The 21,374-nt window shown below is 36.5% G+C and overlaps 1 long non-coding RNA gene and 1 other non-coding gene across 8 annotated transcripts in view; one reads left to right on the top strand and one right to left on the bottom strand.

Annotated features, from left to right (window-relative positions):
- Nucleotides 1-21,374, top strand: part of LOC143661972 (uncharacterized) — a 531,445-nt gene that overhangs the window by 18,000 nt on the left and 492,071 nt on the right. The gene's annotated exons all lie outside the window — the stretch shown is intronic.
- LOC143662811 (U6 spliceosomal RNA) lies at nucleotides 3,830-3,936 on the bottom strand. Its single transcript, XR_013165586.1, has one exon. It is a non-coding gene; the product is annotated as a U6 spliceosomal RNA (small nuclear RNA).

The following is a 21,374-nucleotide window of genomic DNA, read 5'->3' as shown; positions in this document are numbered from 1 at the left end:
CCTGAACCTAAATACTACTGTGTGGGACTTGGAAGGAACATGATTGGAAAATTGCTGACAAAGAGGTCTGGGGAAGAAGTACATGAATAGACCTAAGTGGGCAAGAAAATATGAAGATATTTGTGTCCCACATGAATGCTCACCAGTGGGTGACTTCAGCAGAGGAAGATTTTAATAATCAAGTAGACAATATGACCTGTTCTATGAATGAATACCTGTTGTCCTTTTTCCCCAGCCATTCCTGTCATTGCCCAATGAATAAGGCCTAGAGGGATGGAGGTTATGCATGGGCCTAGCAACATGGACTTGCACTCACCAAGGCTGACCTGGCTGTGTCCACTTCTGTGTGCCCAGTCTGCCAGCATTAAAACCCATGTTCAGTCTCTGATATGGCCCCATTTCCCAATATGATCAGTCTGCTACTGGCAGCAAGTTGATTACATTGAACAGCGTCCATCTTGAAAGGGGCTGTGTTTTATTCTTATTTTAATAGGTACATACTCTAGATATGGATTTGCTTATCCTAAACACAATGCTTCTGCCAAAACTACTTACAGAATGCCTTATTCACCATCATGGTATTCCATACAGCATTGCTTCTGATCACATAGCCAACTTAACGGTAAATATAGTATGGGAGGGGTACATGCTCATGGAATTCACTGGTGTTACCATGTTCTCCATCATCCTGAAGCAGCTGGATTAATAGAATGGTGAATGGCCTTTTGAAGACTCAATTATGGTGTCAACTAGGTGGCATTACCTTGCAGAGCTAGGGCAGTGTTCTCCAGAAGGCTTTGTATGCTGTAAATCAGCATCCACTCAATGGTCCTGTTTCTACCTTAGCCAGTATTCAACCATCCAGGAATCAAGGGGTAGAAATGGGAGTGGCATCACTCACTATCCTGTTACCACTAGTGGTCCACTAGAAAAATGTTTGCTTTCTGTCCTTACAACCTTAAGCTTCACAGGTCTTAGTTCCAGAAAAAGGAATGCTTCCACCATGAGATACAACAATGATTCCATCAAACTGGTGGTTAAGACTACCACCTGGCCACTTTGGGCTCCTCATGCCTTTGAATCAACAGGCAAAGAAAGACGTTACTCTACTGGCTGGGGTGATTGATCCTGATTTTCAAGGGAAATAGTACTGCAATTTCACAATGGAGTTTGCCTGGAATACAGGAGATCCTCTAGGGCGTCTCTTGGTACTACCATGCCCTGTGATTAAAGTCAATGGAAAACTGCAACAGTTCAATCCAGGAAGGACTACTAATGGCCTAGAACCTTCAGGAAGGAAGGTTTGGGTCACCCCTCCACACAGAGAATCATGGCCAGCCAAGGTGCTTCTGGAGGGTAAAGGGAATATGGAATGGTTAGTGGAAGAATGTAGTTATAAATACAAGCTATGACCGTGTGACCAGTTTCAGAAATGAGAATTGTAATGCTATGGATATTTCTTCTTTGCTTTTTATGAGTATCTTTATATATACAAAGATATATAATAATAATATATATATATACACACACACATATACATAAAGGAAATATTTTTGTTTTCTTCTCTATTTTATTCATTTATCATATGACATATAAGTTGTATTAACTTCAGGTTGTAGTATTTAGATGTATTTGTCAAGTTTAAGAGTAAATTTTACCCGATGACTTGCTCCCTATTCTCATGAAAGTAAATGCGTTTCCTGTTTTTGCAGTACAGTTGAATGTTGTTAAGTGAAAATCTTAATGTTATTGTTTTTATTTTGAGATTAAGTATGATTTAAGGAGATGTGCATGGATGCCAAGTTGTTAACGAATGGACTATGATGGTTAAATTCATGTGTCCGCTTGACCAGGGTGTTTTAGTTTCCTAGGGTGCTCCATGTAAATACCATAAAATGGTTCAGCTTAAACAATGAGAATTTATTAACTTATTGTTAGAGTCTGGAAGAATGTCCAAATCAAGGCATCATCAGGGCAATGCTTTCTTCTTGAAGACCAACGATCTTTGGCTCTTCTGTCACATAGGAAGGTGCATAGCAGCATCTGCTGGCCCCTCTCTTCTCTTCCTGGTTTCGTTGATTTCAGCTCATTGTTTCTATGGCCATATCTTTGTCTTGCCTCCATTTTATAAAGAACTCCAGTAATAGAGATAAGATATATTTCTCCTGTTGGTTCTGTTTCCCTAGAGAATGCTGACTAATACAGAAAGGAAACGAAGATAAAACTATAAAACCAAAAATTAATAAATTGTATTTAATCAAAATAAAAAAGCTTCTGAGCTTTAAAGGTCACTGTTCAGCAGTTGTAGTGGTGAACTGCAGCCTGGGAAAAACATTTGCCAAATAGAAATGGGATGAATGACATGCATCTAGAATATGGAGAACTCTTATAACTCCATTAAAAAAAAACAATTAAAAACATGGATAAATGGTCTGAACAGGCATTTCACCAAAAAAGACATGTAAATTGCTAATAAGCATATGAAATGATGCCTAACAACAAAATCATTATGGAGATGCAGATAAAATCACAATGTATTACCTCCAGATATCCATCAAAATAGCTGAAATCAAAAGATGTGACTATACCAAGTGTAGACAAGAATGTGCAGCAAAAGGAAATAACATAAGTTGCTCATGAGAATGCAAAGTGGTGCAGCCAGGTTAGAATACATTGTGGAAGTTTCTTGTAAAGTTAAGATTCACTTACCATATGTCCCAGTAATTGCATTGCTAGGTATTTACCCAAGAGAAATGAAAGCGTATGTTCTCACAAAACTCATATGCAAATGTTCACAGTGTCTGTATTCATTGTTGCCAAAAATTGGAAACAGTCCAGATGTCTGTTATGTCAGTGGATAAACAAAGTGCGCCATCTCCATATGATGGAATGGTACTTGGCAATAAAACAGAACAATTACTTATATATGTAGCAACATGAATGAATCAAAAAAACATTATGATGAATGTTAGAAGCCAGGCACAAAGATGACATAAGATTTGATTCCTTTCATATTCATATGTACTTCTGGAAAAAGACAATACTAGAGATGGAAATCAGGTATCAGTTACCCTGGATTATAGATGCATGGATGAATGGACTGCAGATGGGTTTAGGGGACTTTTTGAAGTGACTGGAAGCTTGTATATTTTGATTCTGTTGCTATTTAATGACTATATATACTTGCCAAGTTAAAAAGGAGGAATTGTATGTAAATTATACCTCAGTAACTGTGATTTAGAGTAAATAAATTTGCATATGGATTACACAAATATCATATATAAATAATTATATGGATCATATTATTTGGAAATAATATGTTTCAGTAACTACAAATCTTATCAGGATTCTTAGTTACCCAGGTTGAGGTAAGAAATAACTATCACAACAGATATGTGTATATACGCTGCCCAGTAAGTATAGGAGAAAATTGACCCAGTGCTAACATGGGGTGGAGTCATATACAACTTACACATTAGCAAAATTTATGGGATACTGGTTTTATATTAGCAGTTGAGGAATAGGTCCATGTATTTAATGTAAATTAAGTTGGTTTCTTCGGTTTACCTTTTTTTTTTTTGTACTTTAGACTTTAGATTTATTTAGGACCATTTGCACGTTTATAAAATATTTAGTTTGCTCTAGAAGACAAGTCCCCCTTCAGTGAGACCCTGGCCCAAATATCCATTTGCTTTACTTATATAGCAAAAGGATAACATTAAACACGGAAGCTTTTGATTTGAGGCACTGAATGACAATCTACACAGGGCATCCTCCAAAAGCTACAATTAAGAATCCACCTAGCTTTTCAACAATACAAGCCCGATTGAAAAATATGGAATATTTTGTGAATTTCTGTGTCATCTTTGCGCAGAGGCCATGCTAATCTGCTCTGTATCAGTCCAATTTTAGTATATATGCTGCTGAAGTGAACGCTCTGTTTGCCTTTTGTTTACCTCGAATGGGTCGTTGAGGCTTTGGAAAGTGAGAAATGGGTACTAAATCGGCCTGTTTGTGTAGTATGATCTCTGTGAAACCTAGACCTTCACTATGAAAATCAGAATTCACCTAATTCAGTTTTCAAGTGTAACAGTGGTTTCTGACTTGTTCTTTATATGTGGAAGTTTGTGAATAAGCAAATTTTTGCCCAAGTTTCAACTTTCATTATAGCCAAGTGTACATACTCTAGTTGAAATCTTGATGCGTGCCCACTGTTTTTGTCTTTTGTGGGGGTTTTCGTCCTTTTCCTCAGCCCTCAAGGCAGCGGCCCTTGGACACCATTAATCAGTTACAGTATTTGTGGAGCTCTCATTTCTGAGTTCTAGACTTTCTGAAATTACCAAAGGAAAAGTTGTTTGTAATCAAAGTATGAAGTGGAAACTAAATGCAGTTCATTTATTAAGGTCATTTTTCCTGGGGTAGTCTATTAGAGGCAACTTATAATTTTTGGATAATTTCCAATTCTTATTTCATAGGAATATTTTTAAAACTCCAGTTAGCTGTGATTAAGGACATCATCACTTCTGCCTTGTTCTGGATCTATCTTATTTTTTCATTATTCATGTTTTGTTGAATATTAAGAACACTCTGCTACATTGTTTTACTTCTTATATTTTGAATCATTCATTATTGCACATCCTCGGGCATTCTCAGTTCTATTTAATAGAGTAATTTTTCCCCAAGGTTATCAACTAAATACTTGCTGCTTATTCCTAAAAATCGAGAAATATATGTTTGATTTGGCCCTACTTTCTGACCCTAAGCCCGATCACTGTATGAAACCCAGCTGTTCCTGCATTTGGTTTCACTGCAGGAATGTGGTCACTTTTCTATGGACTCCTGTTAGAGAGAGAATCTGTCATATTGTGCCTGTCCTTCAGAAGGAGGCACCTCACTCAGTAGAATCATGCATGTCATGATGCCTTCCACAAAATATTAGACACCTTTCTGTAGCGTTGCTTGTTTCACGTTTGCGATCAGTTTTAAAGTTCTCTTCCATGTCTATTACATATGGTGATATCAATAAGTGACTTTCTCTCAGTTTATTTACATCCATATAAGTATGTACAATGCACATTTCATTTCACATTTCAGTTTCATAGAATCCCACTTAAAACTTAAGCTACATATCTAAAATATCACTGGCTTCTAAATATTTCACCCTTTTCACCCTTGTTTCACAATTGAATTATATGGCATAAATTTTTTTTTTATTAGTTAAAAAAAAATTAACACAACATTTAGAAGTCATTCCATTCTACATATGCAATCAGTACTCCTTAATATCATCACATAGATGTATGATCATCATTTCTTAGTACATTTGCATCGATTTAGGAAAAGACCTAGCAAAACAACAGAAAAAGGTATAGAATGATAATATAGAGAAAAAAATAAAAATAATAATAAAAATAAAAAAGAAAAAAAATATAAAAAAGAAAAAAAGGAAAAAACAAAAAACACAAACAAACAAACAAAAAACTATAGCTCAGATGCAGCTTCATTCAGTGTTTTAACATAATTACATTACAATTAGGTAGTATTGTGCTGTCCATTTTTGAGTTTTTGTATCTAGTCCTGTTGCACAGTCTGTATCCCTTCAGCTCCAATTACCCATTATCTTACCCTGTTTCTAACTCCTGCTGGTCTCTGTTACCAATGACATATTCCAAGTTTATTCTCGAATGTCGGTTCACATCAGTGGGACCATACAGTATTTGTCTTTTAGTTTTTGGCTAGACACATTCAGCATAATGTTCTCTAGGTCCATCCATGTTATTACATGCTTCATAAGTTTATCCTGTCTTAAAGCTGCATAATATTCCATCGTATGTGTATACCACAGTTTGTTTAGTCACTCTTCTGTTGATGGACATTTTGGCTATTTCCATCTCTTTGCAATTGTGAATAACGCTGCTATAAACATTGGTGTGCAAATGTCCGTTTGTGTCTTTGCCCTTAAGTCCTTTGAGTAGATACCTAGCAATGGTATTGCTGGGTCATATGGCAATTCTATATTCAGTTTTTTGAGGAACCGCCAAACTGCCTTCCACAGTGGTTGCACCATTTGACATTCCCACCAACAGTGAATAAGTGTGCCTCTTTCTCCGCATCCTCTCCAGCACTTATCATTTTTTGTTTTGTTGATAATGGCCATTCTGGTGGGTGTGAGATGATATCTCATTGTGGTTTTGATTTGCATTTCTCTAATGGCCAGGGACATTGAGCATCTCTTCATGTGCCTTTTGACCATTTGTATTTCCTCTTCTGAGAGGTGTCTGTTCAAGTCTTTTTCCCATTTTGTAATTGGGTTGGCTGTCTTTTTGTTGTTGAGTTGAACAATCTCTTTATAAATTCTGGATACTAGACCTTTATTCAATATGTCGTTTCCAAATATTGTCTCCCATTGTGTAGTCTGTCTTTCTACTTTCTGGATGAAGTTCTTTGATGCACAAAAGTGTTTAATTTTGAGGAGCTCCCATTTCTTTCTTTCTTTCTTCAGTGCTCTTGCTTTAGGTTTAAGGTCCATAAGACCGCCTCCAGTTGTAAGATTCATAAGATATCTCCCTACATTTTCCTCTAACTGTTTTATGGTCTTAGACCTAATGTTTAGATCTTTGATCCATTTTGAGTTAACTTTTGTATAGGGTGTGAGATACGGGTACTCTTTCATTCTTTTGCATATGGATATCCAGTTCTCTAGGCACCATTTATTGAAGAGACTGCTCTGTCCCAGGTGAGTTGGCTTGACTGCCTTATCAAAGATCAAATGTCCATAGATGAGAGGGTGTATATCTGAGCACTCTATTCCTTTCCATTGGTCGATATATCTATCTTTATGCCAGTACCATGCTGTTTTGACCACTGTGGCTTCATAATATGCCTTAAAGTCCGGCAGCGTGAGACCTCCATCTTCCTTTTTCTTCCTCAAGATACTTTTAGCAATTCGGGGCACCCTGCCCTTCCAGATAAATTTGCTTATTGGTTTTTCTATTTCTGAAAAATAAGTTGTTGGGATTTTGATTGGTATTGCATTGAATCTGTAAATCAATTTAGGTAGGATTGACATCTTAACTATATTTAGTCTTCCAATCCATGAACACGGTATGCCCTTCCATCTATTTAGGTCTTCTGTGATTTCTTTTAACAGTTTTTTGTAGTTTTCTTTGTATAGGTTTTTGTCTCTTTAGTTAAATTTATTCCTAGGTATTTGATTCTTTTAGTTGCAATTGTAAATGGGATTCATTTCTTGATTTCCCCCTCAGCTTGTTCATTACTAGTGTATAGAAAAGCTACAGATTTTTGAATGTTGATCTTGTAACCTGCTACTTTGCTGTACTCATTTATTAGCTCTAGTAGTTTTGTTGTGGATTTTTCCAGGTTTTCGGCGTATAGTATCATATCGTCTGCCAACAGTGATAGTTTTACTTCTTCCTTTCCAATTTTGATGCCTTGTATTTCTTTTTCTTGTCTAATTGCTCTGGCTAGAACCTCCAACACGATGTTGAATAATAGTGGTGATAGTGGACATCCTTGTCTTTTTCCTGATCTTAGGGGGAAAGTTTTCAATTTTCCCCATTGAGGATGATATTAGCTGTGGGTTTTTCATATATTCCCTCTATCATTTTAAGGAAGTTCCCTTATATTCCTATCCTTTGAAGTGTTTTCAACAGGAAAGGATGTTGAATCTTGTCAAATGCCTTCTCTGCATCAATTGAGATGATCATGAGATTTTTCTGCTTTGATTTGTTGATATGGTGTATTACATTAATTGATTTTCTTATGTTGAACCATCCTTGCATACCTGGGATGAATCCTACTTGGTCATGATGTATAATTCTTTTAATGTGTTGCTGGATTTGATTTGCTAGAATTTTGTTGAGGATTTTTGCATCTATATTCATTAGAGAGATTGGTCTGTAGTTTTCTTTTTTGTAATATCTTTGCCTGGTTTTGGTATGAGGGTGATGCTGGCTTCATAGAATGAATTAGGTAGCTTTCCCTCCACTTCCATTTTTTTGAAGAGTTTGAGGAGAGTTGGTACTAATTCTTTCTGGAATGTTTGGTAGAATTCACATGTGAAGCCGTCTGGTCCTGGACTTTTCTTTTTGGGAAGCTTTTGAATGACTAATTCAATTTCTTTACTTGTGATTGGTTTGTTGAGGTCATCTATTTCTTCTTGAGTCAAAGTTGGTTGTTCTTGCCTTTCCAGGAACCCGTCCATTTCATCTACATTGTTGTATTAGCGTAAAGTTGTTCATAGTATCCTGTTATTACCTCCTTTATTTCTGTGAGGTCAGTGGTTATGTCTCCTCTTCCATTTCTGATCTTATTTATTTACATCCTCTCTCTTCTTCTTTTTGTCAATCTTCCTAAGGGCCCATCAATCTTATTGATTTTCTCATAGAACCAACTTCTGGTCTTATTGATTTTCTCTATTGTTTTCAATTTCATTTATTTCTGCTCTAATCTTTGTTATTTCTTTCCTTTTGCTTGCTTTGGGGTTAGTTTGCTGTTCTTTCTCCAGTTCTTCCAAGTGGACAGTTAATTCCTGAATTTTTGCCTTTTCTTCTTTTCTGATATAGGCATTTAGGGCAATAAATTTCCCTCTTAGCACTGCCTTTGCTGCGTCCCATAAGTTTTGATATGTTGTGTTTTCATTTTCATTCGCCTTGAGGTATTTGCTAATTTCTCTTGCAATTTCTTCTTTGACCCACTCGTTGTTTAAGAGTGTGTTGTTGAGCCTCCACAACACACTCTTATAAATAAATAAATAAGTAAATAAATAAGATCAGAAATGGAAGAGGAGACATAACCACTGACCTCACAGAAATAAAGGAGGTAATAACAGGATACTATGAACAACTTTACGCTAATACAACAATGTAGATGAAATGGACGGGTTCCTGGAAAGGCAAGAACAACCAACTTTGACTCAAGAAGAAATAGATGACCTCAACAAACCAATCACAAGTAAAGAAATTGAATTAGTCATTCAAAAGCTTCCCAAAAAGAAAAGTCCAGTATTTGTGAATTTTCTGGCACTCTGCCTATTATTGATTTCCAGCTTCATTCCTTTATGATCCGAGAAAGTGTTGTGTATGATTTCAATCTTTTTAAATTTGTGAAGACTTGCTTTGTGACCCAGCATATGGTCTATCTTTGAGAATGATCCATGAGCACTTGAGAAAAAGGTGTATCCTCCTGTTGTGGGATGTAATGTCCTATAAATGTCTGTTAAGTCTAACTCATTTATTGTAATATTCAAATTCTCTATTTCTTTATTGATCCTCTGTCTAGATGTTTTGTCCATTGATGAGAGTGGGAAATTGAAGTCTCCAACTATTATGGTAGATGTGTCTATTCCCCTTTTCAGTGATTGTAGTGTATTCATCACGTATTTTGGGGCATTCTGGTTCGGTGCATAAATATTTCTGATTGTTATGTCTTCTTGTTTAATTGTTCATTTTATTAGTAGATAGTGTCCTTCTTTGTCTCTTTTAACTGTTTTACATTTGAAGTCTAATTTGTTGGATGTTAGTATAGCTACTCCTGCTCTTTTCTGGTTGTTATTTGCATGAAATATCTTTTCCCAACCTTTCACTTTCAACCAATGTTTATCTTTGGGTCTAAGATGTGTTTCCTGTAGACAGCATATAGAAGGATCCTGTTTTTTAGTCCATTCTGCCAGTCTATGTCTTTTGATTGGGGAATTCAGTCCATTAACATTTAGTGTTATTACTGTTTGGATAATATTTTCCTCTACCATTTTGCCTTTTGTATTATATATATCATATCTGATTTTCCTTCTTTCTACACTCTTCTCCATACCTCTCTCTTCTGTCTTTTTGTATCTGACTCTAGTGCTCCCTTTAGTATTTCTTGCAGAGCTGGTCTCTTGGTCACAAACTCTCTCAGTGACTTTTTGTCTGAGAATGTTTTAATTTTTCCCTCATTTTTGGAGGACAATTTTGCTGGATATAGGAGTCTTGGATGGCAGTTTTTCTCTTTTAGTAATTTAAATATATCATCCCACTGTCTTCTAGCTTCCATGGTTTCTGCTGAGAAATCTACACATAGTCTTATTGGGTTTCCCTTGTATGTGATGGATTGTTTTTCTCTTGCTGCTTTCAAGATCCTCTCTTTCTCTTTGACCTCTGACATTCTAACTAGTAAGTGTCTTGGATAACGCCTATTTGTGTCTAATCTCTTTGGGGTGCGCTGCACTTCTTGGATCTGTAATTTTAGGTCTTTCATAAGAGTTGGGAAATTTTCAGTGATAATTTCTTCCATTAGTTTTTCTCCTCCTTTTCCCTCCTCTTCTCCTTCTGGGACACCCACAACATGTATATTTGTGCGCTTCATATTATCATTCAGTTCCCTGATCCCCTGCTCAAATTTTTCCATTCTTTTCCCTATAGTTTCTGTTTCTTTTTGGAATTCAGATGTTCCATCCTGCAGTTCACTAATTCTAGCCTCTGTCTTTTTAAATCTACCATTGTAGGTATCCATTGTTTTTTCCATCTTTTCTACTTTGTCCTTCAATCCCATAAATTCTGTGATTTGTTTTTTCAGACTTTCCATTTCTTCTTTATGTTCAGCCTATGTCTTCTTCATGTCCTCCCTCAATTTATTGATTTGGTTTTTGAAGAGGTTTTCCATTTCTGTTCGTATATTCAGAATTAGTTGTCTCAGCTCCTGTATCTCATTTGAACTATTGGTTTGTTCCTTTGACTGGGTCACATCTTCAATTTTCCTGGCGTGATCCGTTATTTTTTACTGACGTCTGGGCATTTAATCAGATTTCTCTGGGTGTTGGACCCAACAGGTTGAAAGATTTTCCTGTGAAATCTCTGGGCTCTGTTTTCCTTATACTGCCCAGTATGTGGCGCTTGTCTGTCTGTGGGTCCTACTAGTAAAAGATGCTATGGCTCCTTTAACTTTTGAAGACTCTCGCTGTAGGGGAGGGTCGCCAGCCGAAGCGGCTTGGGGGAGTGCCGATCCAAATCTCCCAGCGGGCCGGGGATCCGCATGTGGGGGGGGCGCTGGCTGCTGCGGCTTGGGGGAGTGCTGATGCAAATCTCCCATCCGGCCCAGTAAGGAGGAAGGGAAGTGCGCCGGCCGCCGCGGCTTGGGGGAGTGCCGATTCAAATCTCCCAGCCGGCCCGGGAATCCATGCGTGGTGGGGGGGCGCCGGCCACCGCGGCTTGGGGGAGTGCCGATCCAAATCTCCCAGCCGGCCCGGGAATCCATGCGTGGTGGGGGGGGTGCCGGCCACCGCGGCTTGGGGGAGTGCCGATCCAAATCTCCCAGCCGGCCCGGGAATCCATGCGTGGGGGGGGGGGCGCCGGCCTCCGCGGCTTGGGGAAGTGCCGATCCAAATCTCCCAGCCGGACCGGGAAGCCAAGCGTGACGGGGGGCGCCGGCCACTGTGGCTTGGGGGAGTGCCGATCCAAAGTTCCCAGCCGGACCGGGAGCCCACGTGTGTGGAAGGGTCCCCTGTCGCTGGCCTCCGCAGCTTGGGGGACCTCCGATCCAAATCTCCCAGACGGCCCGGGAGGCCGTGCGTTGCGGGGGGGCGGCACTGGCCACTGCAGCTTGAGAGGACCGCCTGTCCAAATCTCCCAGCCGGCCCAGGAAGGAGGGAGGGAGGGGCTCCAGCCGCCAGCCGCCACAGTCCGGGGAAGCGCGCGCCCCTCAGGGATCTCACCGCAGCGGATTCTCCCAGCAGGTTCAGTCGTTCCAGAATGGGGTACGCTGTCTTTTTGGTCTCTCTCATGGCTCCGGGAGCTGTTCTGTACCGTTTCTGTTTCTTTAGTAGCTGTTCTGGAGGAGGAACTAAGACCCACGCATCTTACTAAGCCGCCATCTTCTCCCAGTAATAAGTTTTTGCATTTGATTTATTCGATTATTATCTGAGCCAGCCCAGCAATGATTTTCCTGCCGCCATCCCCGGACATCTTCTTCCCTTATTGCCTTGGAGGAAGTGAGTCCCTGGTCTGTGGGGAATGTGGGTCTGGGCAGTTCCCAAGCTCCTGGCTCAGGCCTGGCATAAATTTTATAACATTTCTTAATATTAAGATGATCATAGCCTCCTTTACCTTTTTAAAATTTCAATAATTGTGCTTTACATTGACTAATAGATTCATTCCATTCAAGATAGCCCCTTGTTAAGGGGTAATTTCTTACTCTTTTTACACTACTGTTTACAATCCCCATAGAATTCATTAAGTATATAGACTTTATTTTTTAAGGTTTAATCTAAAACCATTTTTTGATAGTAGGCTATCAAATCTAACTATGCAGCAATTATGTGCTTATATCTGGGTTTTCTGTTTAAATTGTTGATAGAATAATATGGATGCAATATCATTCAACTTCATATAAATAGTGCTGTTTTTAGGGAAATGAAATTGTCTCTTATTAATTTGAAGATCTTTTGTCATGGTAATACTATTTTTTAAGGGTTTAAAGCCAGATATTATCAAGACTGTTGCAACATGCAATTATTCTTTTATTAATTTTTTTCATAAAATTTAAGGCTCAACAAGTATTTTTGAAGCCTCATTTATACCTCAGTAAGCATAAAATGCAAGAGTATGACTAACCATTCTGCACTCCTAACTTTGAATAAAGCAACTGAACATTGTTTAGCTTGGCATAGGTAAGTGTAATGCAAATTATTAATGCATATTTCTAAATCACATTTTAATGTTAAAATACTTTTCTAACAATGAATAACTTTTTAAATTAAAGGATACAATTCCACATTTATAGGTTAACTACATTTACACTCTCTAAAAGTCTTTGTTCATGTGCTCATGCATTTGTCTCATAAAAATAATGATCCTTGCACATCTAATTTGATATTCCAAATTATTGCATTTCAGATATTTCTTTGCAAGTACTTTTGGTAAGAATCGATCTTACTTGGAATTTGCTGTCCAGAAATCTCCTTACATATGTAAGAGATTTTAGAAAGACACAAAAAGGAATTATTGCTAGTTTTTAGACTATATGGATGTTTTGTTGAAGGGAATGGTATTAATTAAAGTTTATGTTAAAAGTCAAGGGATGGGGATTTAGAAAATTAAGAGGTTCCAGCTCAGAGAAACGATGGGAAGGGTGTTGAAAAATGAGACGTATATAACATGGGATGATTAAAATGTGCAAAATTTTAAAAAATGTTTTTAAAACAAATATCATAATCATATTGAGATGTCTCAGTGTCAGCTCTCAAATATACACAAACATACTAAGAGCTAAATTGAGATTTTACTTGAAATAATCTAAGGTTTTCTATGTTACAAATGTTTTATTCTGTTTCCAGTTAGTTTTTATGATTATGTTTTCATGGAATCTAATAATTAATTGAATTAAAAATCATATATGTAGTGAATGTCCTTATCTTAGTCATTTAAATACTTTTATATTTTGTATACTTCTAGATCTGGCCAGAATAGAACAGGTTGAGTTAGGTTAAAGCCTCTGCAGAGAACTACAAAAAATGAGCAGAATGCATAAACAAGCAGTTGAAGGCAGTGGAGAACAATTAAAGTAGACAGGTCTTGAGGACTTACGATTCTTGAGATAAGGAAAGCACAAAAGGGGAGCATCACATTCACACAGATTTTTTTCCCTTAGAGTGTTTTGCAATTTCTGGCATGTAAATACTGAATCAATATTATGAAACTGAAGTATTACTGGGCTGTAGAGGCAAAGGTCAAAGATTGAATTTTTTAAGATGTTTGGAATTGAGGAGCAGAATCTTGAGAGGGGCAAGGTGCATTAAACCAAGCTTAAGAGTCTGTGTTTACATTCTGTTAATATGATGTTGACTTCTTAGCTATGTATATGCCCATTGGATTCCAAGAAACAAGTAGAAAGTGAAACAGCTGGGAGACCAGATTGGAGTTTGTCCTACTATGATCTGCTTCAGGGCTCAAAGTTAAGACACTGGAGAGGCCACACTAGGGAGTAGGGATAATGTCTGAGCAAGTACAAAACTGGAAGAGCTAGCCCTAAGAAAACCTGAAGTCTACCCTCAGTAGGATCAAGCTAATTCACTGTTAATTAATCTGCCTGCTGGAGGTAAATATAAAGTTCTTTAAAAGAAGATAGCATCATCCTGGTTTTTCAGCCACAACCTCTACTATAGCATATAAAATATATTAAAACTATGTATTATTGCATGGATATAAGTACTAAAATGCAGAGAGTACAAAAAAAATATAAATAACATAAAGAGGTGAATTGAATTCATAATTGTCAGAGAATAAACTACCTATGGTCAATATCATCAAACATGGAGTAAAAATGAAGTATTTCACCAGAGGCATAGTATGGTAGATTGAATTATGTACCCCTTCAAAAGACATCTTTTTTTTTTTTTCTTTTTGCATGGGCAGGCACTGGGAATCAAACCTGGGTCTCCGGCATGGCAGGCGAGAACTCTACCTGCTGAGCCACGGTGGCCCACTCACAAGACACATTTTTAATCTTAGTTTATTTTCCTCTGAGTGTGAGCTCATGTAAATAAAACCTTTCAAAGATGTTATGTGGAAGTTTGGAGCTGTTTGTGCTCTAGAAAATTATTCCACTCCTGTTGGTGTGAACCCATTTTAAGTAGGACCTTTTGATGAAGTTACTCAGTTACAGTATGACCCAGTATGGGTCTTAATCCTTTTACTGGAGTCCTTTTAAGAAGAATGGAAATTCTGACAGAAAGGAAGAAAGCCGTAAAAAGAACAGCTAGAAGCTGAACATCAGTAGAACCCAGAAGAGAAGGGAGAGACCAAGAGATGCCACCATATGCATTGACATGTGACAAGCTAAGGACCGAGGATCACCAGCAGCCAGTCCCAGAATGCATAGTCTTCAGACAGAAAGTACTGCTTTGATGACACCTTGATGTGTATGTTCTTTTAGCCCCAAAACCATAAGCTTTTAAAATTTCCGTTGTTTAAGCCAACCCATTGCATAGTATTTACTTGAGCAGTGATGGAAACTGCAACATGTTATTGTTAGTTTAGGTGTGTCCAGCTGAATCAGTGCAGGTCCTAATCTGTATTACTGGAGACTTTATTAGGAGAAGAAAGTAAAAACCTGAAGTTTAGAGGAGGCCACATAGAAAAAACAAGGATCCAGAAGCCAGAAGTCAGCAGAAATGGGAAGAGCAGACGCAGGGGGAAGAGGAGACAGTCATGTGATTGGTGGTAGACATGCAAGTCAAGGAACCCCTCAAATTGCATTAAGCCAGTGCCAGAACACTATAGCTTTTGGGAAGAAGGTATGGGCTGCCTGACACCTTAATTTTGGACTTTAGACTCCAAAACTATAAGACAGTTAATTCTTGATGTCTAAGCCAACCCATTGTGTGATATTTGTCATAGCAGCCGGATAATTTAAGACACATGTGTATAGAGTCACATATATAAAGAGTCAAATGGAAAGTTTAGAACTGAGATTAATAGCTGAAATTAAGAATATAAATTATTTTTTTAAAGTATACATAGAAGATTAGGGAACAAACTGACAAGTTAGAATAAAATTTCCTGATTAATATGCAGAGAGAAAAAAAATATGGTGATAAAGGAAAGAACAAAAGTTAGATATGGAACAAGATTAAAAGGCAAATCTCAGGAAGGAAGGAAGAGAAAACTAGATGGTTAAATATTTGGAAAAAAATAGTAATTTTCCATAACTGATAACATACATCAAACCATAGATTTAAGATGCTATACAAACACAAAGCTGAATAAATGAAAAGACATTAAACATACAAACAGCATAGTTAAACTGTGGAAAACCAAAGAAAAAGATAATATATTGAATGTAGCTAGAGAAAAATAAGAACATTTAACCTTTAAAAAAAATTGCAAATACTTAAGAGATAATGAAATAAATCCTTTTTAGTTAAGCAAGTAAATTGCAAAAAAAAAATTGGAAGTACAGTACAAAGAACATTTATCTAGAACCACTTTGGAGAATGTTACTAAACTTATGCCCATCAGCCCCAAACACTCTAGTGTGTATATACTACAAGTACAGGCATTCTCCTACATTCTCCACAATATAAACATCCAAACTAGGAAATTGGCATTAATTCATTTCTACCATCTACTCATCAGATCCCATTCAGGTTCTTCTTTTTGTCCCTAATAATACATTTTATAGTGAAAGGTTCCCATTTAGACCTTTCCTTGAGTTTAATATCCTTGATATTTTTGAAGAGGAAAAGCCATTTGTCTTGATGAATGTCTTTCGATTTGGGTTTGTTAGATGCTTCATTAGTAGTAGATTCAGGTCATAAAGCTTTGTCAAGAATATCATAAAATTGAGACCGCATTATTCTCTTGCATTCTGCTATATTTTGCATAATTCCTATTTGCCCTTTTACATGTTTACCTTGATTGCTTGATTGATGACATGTCAATCTGGGTTTTGTATTGTAGTTACTCTTTTTTCCTTTGAAATTAATAATTATTTTGTGAGGAGGTATGTTGAAATGATGGAAATACCCCAATCCTCATCAATCTTTCCATTTATTTACTTATTTTGTTAATATATGAATGGACCGATGATGTCCCATTTTTTAGTTGGCTATATTGTTTTAGTACTTAGTTAATTAGCTTATTAATTTATTAATTTATTTAGTTTACAGTTATATAGAAGTATAACTGACAAGCAATAAACTGTTCAGATTTAAAGTATATAACCCTACATGGGTCCCTTTCATTTCTGCATTTGTTGTAAAGGGGCACTGATACCTTTTCTTCCAGACAATCTTATCCAGGATGTATGTATAGCACATAGCCTTGGGAGGTAGAGTAGGGTCTCCTTCTGAAGCAGAGAACTAATTTTATTCCTAACCAGGAGAATAGAGATAATGTTTCCCTCTGTAGAAGACTGGGAGACTTGCTAGTAGCTCTCTTCAAAAGATTGGAGTTTCCTAGTCCGGGCAACATTACTGACTGTTCCTTTCTGTGGAGACCCTCTTTACCCTGCCTGGCACTGCACTCTACAAAAGGCCACCCTCCCTGAGAATACTTTCCTTACCAACCTTGAGCTCTGACGTTATTTCTGCTTGCCGCCTGAGAGTGATTTTCTCCTCACTCCACCTAAACTTTGAAATGCCATGCTAGCCCACTACCTTACATTGATAACCTCCTCACTGTGTTCAGATTTTGACAACCAATACTGGGCAACTACCACATATGAGCACCCTTCTCAACCCAATTTGAATCTGATTTCCAAAGTTAGTATAGTCTTCCTCATCCGGATCAGGTTCTAGTTCTGATAGCCAAAACTAGATCACCCCTTTTGAAGATATCCTTATCACTATGTTGGGGCCCTGACTCCTCATATTTGAATGTGATTCTCAACATTTTGTGCTTTCACAGTGTCTCTTCAGGGTCCTACAGAACACACACATACACACACGTACACATAATGGGCACCTATATTGTTATGCTGTACCAAGTGGTGCTGGAATTGAATTTTTCAGGAAGGAAAGTGAAGAAGAAGATAATGAGGAAGCAACAGAAGATGATAAAGAGCTAGAATAACCTTTTACATTTTGAGACCTAGATTTTAATTTTTTATTTTTTTTGGCATGGGCAGGTTCCAGGAGTCAAACCCAGGTTTCCATCATGGCAGGTGAGAATTCTGCCACGGAGCCGCCATTGTGCCAACCAAAGCCTAGATTTTTATACCCAGCAAAATGTCTTTCAAATGTAAAGATAAAGGTATTTTCAAGCAAAATCTGAGATCATTTTCACTATCATGTTTCACCACAAGAAATACTGATGTGAGTTTTCCCACTGTAGAAAATTATCTCATATGAAAGCATAGTCTCAGATTTAGAGAAGTCGTTCAAAGTATTAATATAAGTAAACTGCAATAAGTAAAGGGTGAGTATTATAATTTCTAGATAGCCAACAAAAAAATAAAATCATGTGTGTTCATTTTATTTTGCTGCTGTAACATAATCCCTCTAATTTAGTGACTTGAACCAATAAACTTTTTATCTTACTATTCTGTGTCCGAAGTCCTGTATGCATCTAACCACATTCAGATAAAGGTGTTGGCAGACTGTGATCCTATCTGGAGAAGTCAGAGAATCCTTTTGTTCGTTTGGTTAGACAGAGTTCAGTTCCTTGTGGCTGTAAAACTGAAATCTCTGTAACTTACTGGTTGTAAGCTGAGGGCAGTTCGGATTTTCAGGAGGTTTCCACATTCCTTAGCTCATGGCCTGCTCCTCCGTCTTCAAAGCCAGCATTTGTATATCGAGTCCTTCTCAAGTGACATCTCTCTGACCCACTCTTCTGCCCACTTCCTCTACTTTTAAGGTTTTTGTGATTAGATTGGGTCCACCTGGGCTATACAGTATTATCCCTCTATGTCAAGGTCCGTGATTTTAATCACATCTTTAGTCTTCCTTTTGTCATGTAAGGTGTTATGTTCACAGATTCCTGTGTTTAGGATGGGAGGCTTTTGGAGAGCTCTTATTCCGAGCATGTATAATTAAGAAATGTTGAATAATAAAAATATGGAATTAATCTTAAAGAAAGATTTAACAGGAGAAATAAAAGAAAAAAGAGCATATTGGACAAGTAGAAAACCAAAAACCCAATGAAAACAGAAACTGCACTAAATATGAATAATGTGTAGTATTTAATAAATTGATCTAAAATAACTCAGCATGAATTTACTAATGAAGTTTTCTAAATGTTTATAGAAAAAAAATTACAAATTTCAACAAAACATTTCCTGAGAATAAAGGGTAAGGACTTTGCTGCTTATTTTATGAGGGAGATTGATAGCAAAACCTGTCAAGAAAATTACAAGAAAGAAAATATGTCACTATATCTCATAAATCTAAGACTGCAAATCCTAATGGAAAAAAAAGTTATACTAAATGTATATAAAATGGATTGTGTATCATGGTTGATGAGGTATTTTTAGGGATATGATGTTGCTTTTAAGAGAAAACCATTGAAAATAAATCAACACATTACTAGAATATAAGAAAAATGTGACCCTTTCAATAAAAGGAGAAAATTATTTCATAATAATTTCTAGCAACTTTCAAACTAATAATTCTCATTGAACACTGAATGGAATAGAGCATTTAAAAGCTGATAATAGGATACCTTCAAAAATGTAACTAACATTCACAATCGCTGCTAAAAATCTTTGAATTTGGGAACATAAAGATGATCACAATCACCATTTCTCTTTGGCATGATACTGGAGGTCATGTTCAAAAGAATTAATAAAGGAAAAGACAAATTAAAAGAATAAAGATGGTGGTATATTCATATGACTGAATATTATAGCAAAATGAAAAATATGGACTACTATATATGCAGTAACATGGATGAATCTCACAGAAAATAATATTGAGCAAAAGAAGCCAGAAATAAAAGAGACTAAGCTCTACTATTCTGTTAATACAATGTTCAAGTACAAGTGGGTCTAACCTATAAAGGTAGATACTGGAGTAGTGTGTACATTTCAGGGAAGGATAGTAACACTGAGGGCACAAAAAAGGAGCTTCTGTGGTGATGGAAATGGGCTGTATCTACCTTTTTGGTGGTTACATGGCTGAAATTATATGATAAATCATCACCTATTAAAATTCATATTCTGCTCATTTCAGTATGTCAACAGTATACAATTTTAAACACTTTCATAATGACAATAACATAGCTTCCCTCTGTGGAAGTAGAGAGGAAGTAAGGTTTGAGGTTTGGAGGAGAAAACCTAGGATCATAGACCGTGATGTCATGTTCAAGTGGAACTGAGGGAGATTGTTAATCAAGGCAGTCAGAAAAGGCTCTTAACTTGCTAAGATTTTGTCCTGAACATGATGATAAACTACAAATTAATTTAATGATAGCTTAATGAAAATGTTAACTTAATGATAAACTACAAATTAACAATATAGTTAATGTTTTGCTGTATGATTTCACATTTCCACAGTGTTTGAAATTTTAGTTCAGTATGTGAGAATCAATCATGGCCCATAATTCTATTAGATAACCAGGTTAAATGGTTTAATATTTTAAGTTCTCATCTAGATAATATTTATATATATATTAATAAAATATTTATGCCTTATCTTATAATCAAAAACTTATAAGGCTAAACAAGTTTTTTAAAGAATTACTTATACCTATAAAGGGTGAACCAATGCTTTAAATGAGAGAAGGTACTCTTTTGGAACAAATTCTTGCAGTTTCATTTTTTTTTGGCATGGGCAGGCTCCAGGAATCAAACCCAGGTCTCTGGCATCACAGGTGAGGATTCTGCCACTGAACCACCGTTGCAGCACCCTTGTTTCATTTTGGTGAGGATTTTCACTTCTTAATATCTAGTTGTAATCATTAGTAACAAACGTATGTTTCCTCCAGAATAGGTTTGTGAGGAGTCAGGGAGACGAAATGGAGGTCTAGTCTTGAGAGATTTTTCTTGCATGTCCTAAATATCCAGAAAGCTCAGTAAAACCTCAAGCAAGAAGTCATTATCATTCAAGATTATAAATGAGTTGAATTAAACGTATATCTCTGCTACCTCAGATAGGAATCCTAAGGGCTTTAGGTAAAATGTGTGTGTTTATATATGTGTGTGTATATATATATATATATATATATATATATATATATATGTTTAAAATATTCAAATATTACTACAATAGTAATGATTATATTTTAATATGCTAATAATACAAATTTTCTAATGTTTATTTTTACTAGTAGTTCATATAATATTACTAAAATAGAATATGTATAATAAAACTAACATTTATATATGTATTAGTACTATTTTATGTAGCTTTGAGTGTGTCATTTCATTCCTGTTGTATAAAGAATATATTTAGAGTATTTTGATCTTATAAACCCGAAGTACATGTGAATTTGAATAGAACTCTAATCAGCAAGAAATGAGAATTTGTTAGCATACAGGTTTGGATAGCAACAAGACTATTGAGAGAGAACAAATAAACATATTGTGAAGCTTAAAGATCTATTATAAGTGTGTTATATCAAGAAAGATGTATTGTAAGTTTAAAGGATAGTATGAGATATGTTCTGGTCTATTTAAATCACTATGAGCATACAGCAGAGCTCTGGAAAATATTAGTTAGCTGAACAGCCTTGGATCCATGGTGTGAGTCGGCTGCACATCTGAGTTGCAACGGCACTGGGGGTCCCTCTAAATTGTGAACACACCACGTGACATCACTATTTTTAGGATATTGTTCCAAAATGAATAAGGGATATCTTAGTGTATTTCAATCATGAATACCTTTTTCTAACATTTTGAAAGGTTTTTGTTTGTTTTAAGGAATACAGATGATACCATACAAA

Source organism: Tamandua tetradactyla, chromosome 18, assembly GCF_023851605.1.
Source record: "Tamandua tetradactyla isolate mTamTet1 chromosome 18, mTamTet1.pri, whole genome shotgun sequence".
NCBI lineage: Eukaryota > Metazoa > Chordata > Mammalia > Pilosa > Myrmecophagidae > Tamandua > Tamandua tetradactyla.
Note: the sequence above shows the minus strand (reverse complement) of the source record. Positions and strands in the feature narration are given on the sequence as shown.